The 5,112-nt window shown below is 42.2% G+C and overlaps 1 non-coding gene across 1 annotated transcript; it reads left to right on the top strand.

Moving 5' to 3' along the window:
* Positions 1–4,479: 4,479 nt before the first annotated feature.
* LOC112768809 (small nucleolar RNA R71) lies at positions 4,480–4,587 on the top strand. Its single transcript, XR_003186196.1, has one exon. It is a non-coding gene; the product is annotated as a small nucleolar RNA R71 (small nucleolar RNA).
* Positions 4,588–5,112: the final 525 nt, after the last annotated feature.

Genomic DNA, 5,112 nt, shown 5'->3' with positions numbered 1-5,112 from the left:
GCTAAAGTCCCCAATTAGAGGTGTCCAGGGTTCTTAAGCACACTCTTCTTTTGCTTTGGACCTTGACTTTAACCGCTCAGTCTCAAGTTTTCACTTGACACCTTCACGCCACAAGCACATGGTTAGGGACAGCTTGGTTTAGCCGCTTAGGCCAGAATTTTATTCCTTTAGGCCCTCCTATCCACTGATGCTCAAAGCCTTGGGATCCTTTTTATTACCCTTGCCTTTTGGTTTTAAGGGCTATTGGCTTTTTGCTCTTGCCTCTTGGTTTTAAGAGCTTTTGGCTTTTTCTGCTTGCTTTTTTTTTTCTCTTTTTTTTTCTATTTTTTTTTCGCTATTTTTTTTTCTGCAAGCTTTTGTATTAACTGCTTTTTCTTGCTTCAAGAATCAATTTTATGATTTTTTAGATTATCAAATAACATGTCTCCTTGTCATCATTCTTTCAAGAGCCAACATATTTATCATTCTTAAACAACAACTTCAAAAGACATATGCACTGTTCAAGCATTCATTCAGAAAACAAGAAGCATTGTCACCACATCAATATAATTAAACTAAGTTCAAGGATAAATTTGAAACTCGTGTACTTCTTGTTCTTTTGAATTAAAACAGTTTTCATTTAAGAGAGGTGATGGATTCATAGGACATTCATAACTTTAAGACAAAGTTACTAAATACTAATGATCATGTAATGAAGACACAAACATAGATAAGCACTTAACATGAAGAAAACGAAAAACAGAGAATGTAGGAACAAGGAATGAGTCCACCTTAATGATGGTGGCGTTTTCTCCTTGAGGAACCAATGATGTCCTTGAGCTCTTCTATGTCTCTTCCTTGTCTTTGTTGCTCCTCCCTCATTGCTTTTTGATCTTCTCTAATTTCATGAAGGATGATGGAGTGCTCTTGATGTTCCACCCTTAGTTGTCCCATGTTGGAACTTAATTCTCCTAGGGAGGTGTTGATTTGCTCCCAAAAATTCTGTGGAGGAAGATGCATTTGAGGCATCTCCGGGATCTCATGGTGATGAGCTTCATGCGTTTCTTGAGATCCATGAATGGGCTCTCTTGCTTGCTCTATCCTTTTCTTGGTGATGGGCTTCTCTTCCTCAATGGGAATGTCTCCTTCTATGAAAGCTCCAGCTGAGTAACATAGATGGCAAATAAGATGAGGGAAAGCTAGCCTTGCCATGGGGGAAGACTTTTCGGCTATTTTGTAGAGTTCAAGGAAGATGACTTCATGAACTTCTACTTCCTCTCCAATCATGATGCTATGAATCATGATGGCCCGATCTACAGTAACTTCAGATCAGTTGCTAGTGGGGATGATGGAGCGTTGGATGAACTCTAACCATCCTCTAGCCACAGGCTTGAGGTCCAGTCTTCTTAGTTGAACCGGCTTGCCTTTGGAGTCAATCTTCCATTGAGCTCCTTCCACACATATGTCCATGAGGACTTGGTCCAACCTTTGATTAAAGTTGACCCTTCTAGTGTAGGGGCGTGCATCTCCTTGCATCATAGGCAAGTTAAACGCCAACCTCACATTTTTCGGACTAAAATCTAAGTATTTCCCCCGAACCATAGTGAGATAATTCTTTGGGTTCGGGTTCTTACTTTGATCATGGTTCCTTGTGATCCATGCATTAGCATAGAACTCTTGAACCAGTAGAGTTCCGACTTGTTGGATGGGGTTTGTTAGAACTTCCCAACCTCTTCTATGGATCTCATGTCGGATCTCCGGATACTCATTTCTCTTGAGTTTGAAAGGGACCTCGGGGATCACCTTCTTCTTGGCCACAACATCATAGAAGTGGTCTTGATGAGCTTTGGAGATGAATCTTTCCATCTCCCATGACTCGGAGGTGGAAGCTTTTGTCTTCCCTTTCCCTTTTCTAGAGGATTCTCCGGTCTTAGGTGCCATCAATGGTAATGGAAAAACAAAAAGCTTATGCTTTTACCACACCAAACTTAGAATATTGCTCGCCCTCGAGCAAGAGAAGAAAGAATAGATGAAGAAGAAGAAGAAAATATGGAGGAGAGGAGGGAGAGGTGTATTCAGCCAAGAAGGGAAAGAGAGGGTTGTGTTGTGTGAAAATGAAGAAGAATAGAGGGCTTTATATAGGGAAGGGAGGGGGGTTAAGGTACGGCCATATGGGTGGGTTTATGGGGAAGAGTGGATAGATGTGAGTGGTGAAGTAGTGATAGGGAAGAGAGATTGAGGTGATTGGTGAAAAGTTTTGGGGAAGAGTGTTTATTGGGAAGAGAGTGAGTGGTGGTAGGTGGGGATCCTGTGGGGTCAACAGATGCTGAGTTGATCCTGTGGGGTCCACAGATCCTGAGGTGTCAAGGATTTGCATCTCTGCACCCATTAGGCATGTAAAATGCCTTTGCATGCAATTCTGGCGTTTAAACGCCGAATTGATGCTTGTTCTGGGCGTTCAGCGCCCAGATGCAGCATATTTCTGGCGTTGAACGCCAGCCAGATGCTTGTTTCTGGCGTTCAGCGCCATCTCTTCTTCACTGTGCATTTCTGGCGTCTGAACGCCAGGATGCTGCTTGTTTCTAGCGTTCAACGCCAGAAACATGCTCTGTTCTGGCGTTGAACGCCAGACAGATGCTCCTTACTGGCGTTTAAACACCAGTAAGATCCTCCTCCAGGGTGTGATTTTTCTTCTGCTATTTTTGATTCCGTTTTCAATTTTTATATTTATTTTGTGACTCCACATGATCATGAACCTATAAAGACATATAACTAATAAAAATATAAAAATTGGGTTGCCTCCCAACAAGCGCTTCTTTAATGTCAATAGCTTGACAGTGGGCTCTCATGGAGCCTCACAGATGTTCAGAGCATTGTTGAGACTCCCCAACACCAAACTTAGAGTTTGGATATGGGAGTTCAACACCAAACTTAGAGTTTTGTTGTGGCCTGCCAACACCAAACTTAGAGTTTGACTGTGGGGGCTCTGGTTGACTCTGTTTTAAGAGAAGCTTACTGTGCCTCTTTTCCATGTTTACAGAAGGATGTCCTTGAGTTTTAAACTCAAGGGAGTCCTCATTCAATTGAAGCACTAGTTCACCTCTGTTAACATCAATAACAGCTCTTGCTGTGGCTAGGGTTTAGGATTATGAAATCAGCAGGGATGTAAAGGCCTTCAACCTTTACTAATATGTCCTCTACTTGTCCATAAGCCTGTTTTCTGGAATTGTCTGCCATCTCTAATGAGATTCTAGCAGCTTGCACCTCAAAGATTCCCAATTTCTCTATTACAGAGAGTGGCATGAGGTTTATTCCTGACCCCAGGTCACATAGAGCCTTCTCAAAGGTCATGGTGCCTATGGTACAAGGTATTAGGAACTTTCCAGGATCCTGTTTCTTCTGAGGCAATCTCAGTTGATCCAATGCATTTAGTTCATTGGTGAACAGGGGAGGTTCATCTCCCCAAGTCTCATTACCAAATAGATTGGCATTCAGCTTCATGATTGCACCAAGGAACTTGGCAACTTGCTCTTCAGTAACATCCTCATTCTCTTCAGAAGAGGAATACTCATCGGAGCTCATGAAGGGCATAAGGAGGTTCAGTGGAATCTCTATGGTCTCTAGATGAGTCTCAGATTCCTTTGGTTCTTCAGAGGGAAACTCCTTGTTGATCACTGGACGTCCCAGGAGGTCTTCCTCACTGGGATTCACGTCCTTCTCCTCTCTTGTGGGTTCGGCCATGATGGTCAATTCAATGGCCTTGCACTCTCCTTTTGGATTTTCTTCTGTATTGCTTGGGAGAGTACTAGGAGGGATTTCAGTGATCCTTTTACTCAGCTGGCCCACTTGTGCTTCTAAATTTTTAATGGAGGACCTTGTTTCATTTATGAAACTCACAGTGGCCTTAGATAGATCAGAGACTAAATTTGCTAAGCTAGATGGATTCTGCTCAGAATTCTCTGTCTGTTGCTGAGTGGATGATGGAATAGGCTTGCTATTGCTAAACCTGTTTCTTCCACCATTATTAAAGCCTTGTTGAGGCTTTTGATCCTTCCATGAGAGATTTGGGTGATTTCTCCATAAGGGGTTATAGGTGTTTCCATATGGTTCACCCATGTAATTCACCTCTGCTATTTCAGGGTTCTCATTATCATAAGCTTCTTCCTCAGAAGATGCCTCTTGAGTACTGTTGGATGCAGCTTGCATTCCATTCAGACTCTGAGAAATCATATTGACTTGCTGAGTCAATATTTTATTCTGAGCCAATATGGCGTTCAGAGTATCAATTTCAAGAACTTTCTTCTTCTGAGGAGTCCCATTACTCACAGGGTTCCTCTCAGAAGTGTACATGAACTGGTTATTAGCAACCATGTCAATGAGTTCTTGAGCTTCTGCAGGTGTTTTCTTTAGGTGAATGGATCCACCTGCAGAAGTATCCAATGACATCTTAGCTAATTCAGACAGACCATCATAGAATATATCCAGGATGGTCCATTCTGAAAGCATGTCAGAAGGACACTTTTTGGTCAGTTGCTTGTATCTCTCCCAAGCTTCATAGAGGGATTCACCTTCTTTCTGTTTGAAGGTTTGAACATCCACTCTAAGCTTACTAAGCTTTTGAGGAGGAAAGAACTTGGCTAAGAAAGCCGTGACCAGCCTATCCCAAGAGTTCAGGCTATCTTTGGGTTGAGAGTCCAACCACACTCTAGCTCTGTCTCTTACAGCAAAAGGGAAAAGCATAAGCCTGTAGACTTCAGGATCTACTCCATTAGTCCTAACAGTATCACAGATCTGCAAAAATTCAGTTAAGAACTGAAAAGGATCTTCAGATGGAAGTCCATAGAACTTGCAGTTCTGTTGCATCAGAGAAACTAATTGAGGTTTCAGCTCAAAATTGTTTGCTCCAATGGTGGGAATTGAGATGCTTCTTCCATGTAAATTGGAATTAGGTGCAGTAAAGTCACCAAGCATCCTCCTTGCATTATTATTATTTTCGGCTGCCATCTCCTCTTCCTGTTCGAAAATTTCTGAAAGGTTCTTGCTGGATTGTTGTAATTTAGCTTCTCTTAGTTTCCTCTTCAGAGTCCTTTCAGGTTCTGGATCTGCTTCAACAAGAATATTCTTGTCTTTGCT

This window comes from Arachis hypogaea, chromosome 17, assembly GCF_003086295.3.
Source record: "Arachis hypogaea cultivar Tifrunner chromosome 17, arahy.Tifrunner.gnm2.J5K5, whole genome shotgun sequence".
Lineage (NCBI taxonomy): Eukaryota > Viridiplantae > Streptophyta > Magnoliopsida > Fabales > Fabaceae > Arachis > Arachis hypogaea.
Note: the sequence above shows the minus strand (reverse complement) of the source record. Positions and strands in the feature narration are given on the sequence as shown.